The 2,286-nt window shown below is 36.4% G+C and overlaps 1 protein-coding gene across 1 annotated transcript in view; it reads right to left on the reverse strand.

The window, feature by feature from the left end:
* The window catches only part of SELP (selectin P (granule membrane protein 140kDa, antigen CD62)), a 36,171-nt gene that overhangs the window by 28,049 nt on the left and 5,836 nt on the right, over positions 1–2,286 (reverse strand). The window lies entirely within an intron of this gene.

The following is a 2,286-nucleotide window of genomic DNA, read 5'->3' on the forward strand; positions in this document are numbered from 1 at the left end:
ATCCAAAGTTCAAATCTCTGTGTTAAGTATAAGGCAGCACCTTGGCTCATTGGTGACTGACAAGGGTTTGGGGTGGAGGTATGGAGGATGGATGATGCTTAAAAATCTTCCTTGAGTAATAATTTTCCTCTGCAACTTGCTGGGGGAGCGTGGCAAGGGCAGGTCTTCTCACATATCTGTAATTCTATTTAATATTTAATATATATACTATTTAATATTTCTTTTTATATATATAATAAACTTATTCTCCTTGGATCTGCAGCAACTATTATTTCTCATGAGCTCCCTTCTGTTAGGATTTAATCAAATCCATGAATATTTAAAAATGTTTTTAAACAAAGAAGTTCTGGAAATGCCCATCTTGTCCAACTTCTTCATGTTGTATTTGAAAAAACTGAAGCTTAGAGCATCGAAATAATATATTAAAAATGACAGTGGTGGAGCCTAACTCTGAAACAAGAATTCTTTCCATTCTACTTTCTTACCTTTATAAATTTCCAGGCTTCTAAATCCATACTGTGTTGCTCTTGTGGATGATAGAGTGTGCAACATGAGCAAGCCTAGCTGCTGCACCTGTCCCCTCCAAAGCCACACAAACATTACCACCAACACAAAAACAGTACATTTGCCATGCAGTTGCAGCTGTACCATTCTTTTAGCCAGATTGCTACCTAAAACCCCTTCTGTATAGAAATTCTGAATTGCCACAAACCACACCCCAGTGATGGTGGATGGGATGGGGTGAGGTGATTTATGTGTGCGTGTGTGTATGTGTGTGTGTGTCTGTGTGTGTGTGTGTGTGTGTGTGTGCATATGAACTACTGACTACAGCCTGACCAGATCCTGGCAAAGACGCAACTCAAATTAGTGCAAATTTCCCAGATAGTGGGGTTATCTTGGTATAAGAAGCCTGGCACTTTGCCATCTAGGAGTTTCTTTAAATATTGGCTTTGATAAGTAGGCATATTTTGTGTTCTTATAACCTGTGACACAAATCAGCTGACCTCTGCAGGAACTATGATTAAACACTAAAAGTATCATGATGTTATGATTTATGGTGCCATTTATTTGTGCAGAAAGTAGGGTGACAATCCCTTACTGGGGACTTAACCCCTACTGTTTTCTCTGCATTGCGTTATATCACCAGCTATTATTACTCCCACATTTCTATTCAATACTCAAAAAGTACCATCCCAAGTGATGGAGCAGAAATCTTCAAACCAGGATGCACCTGACTTTCCAAGGGGTACCAGGCAAGGAGAGTGTTAATTAAACCTATATGCAAATTCTCAACTTTCACATGCATACTTTCCTAAAACCAAGGTGACTAAAAACACAACCTTCTCCTACTTGACAAGAGAAAATCATACCTTTTACTAATCTAACTCTTATTTATCATGGAGCCTTGCCCCTGGCCGTAAAATACATGGGTATGCCGTAGACAATTCAAAGTATTGGTACGGGTATTAAGAATTTGAATGCTTCAAATGATAGTGTAATAAGTCCTTTTTCAAGTCCGGTGATTTCCATTTCTCTCCTGTCATCATTTCGAGGGAGGACCCAATTAAGTTATAAGCTTTGACTGAATTTTGGTGATAAATCACTGTAAAATTTGGGGCATATAACTTGGAAGGACTTCAAAGAATTGAGAAACATTGCTAAAATATAACTTCCATTTCCATTTGCTTATTAATGGGAATGAAGTTTCTCAATGTTTAAATCCTTAAAAATGAAATATAGGAAGAAGGCTGATGCTGAACTTGTCTAATTTGGTCGATTAATGATATTCATTCATGGATCTATGAATGAATAAGGGAAGAGACCCTCCTTTCATTTAGAGATGCACCTTCAATAGAATTTTAAATGTAAAAGTTGAAGTTACTTATCAAAACTTGCAGTATATTTAGGATAGTTTATTTGTGTACTAAAAGCAATTGTTAAGCTAACTCAATCAAAAAAAAAATTTAACACTTAGAGACTTATGATTTCAGAAAATTAAAATCTTTTAAATTATGATTTATTATGTTTTTATTTTTACAAAGAAGCATGATAGGGTAATCAAGAAAAGACTTTAAACTTAAAATGTATTATATGAGGTTAAAATTCTGTAGGGGAAATAGAAGAGAAATAAGTATTAAAGGAGAGAAAATGAATAATGTAAAATTTCTTATTATTAAGAGCTTGCTTATAAAGCCGGGCGCGGTGGCTCATGCCTGTAATCCTAGCACTCTGGGAGGCCAAGGCAGGTGGATTGTTTGAGCTCAGGAGTTCGAGACCAGCCTGAGC

Source organism: Propithecus coquereli, unplaced genomic scaffold (genome assembly GCF_000956105.1).
Source record: "Propithecus coquereli isolate 6110/MARCELLA unplaced genomic scaffold, Pcoq_1.0 Scaffold56, whole genome shotgun sequence".
Lineage (NCBI taxonomy): Eukaryota > Metazoa > Chordata > Mammalia > Primates > Indriidae > Propithecus > Propithecus coquereli.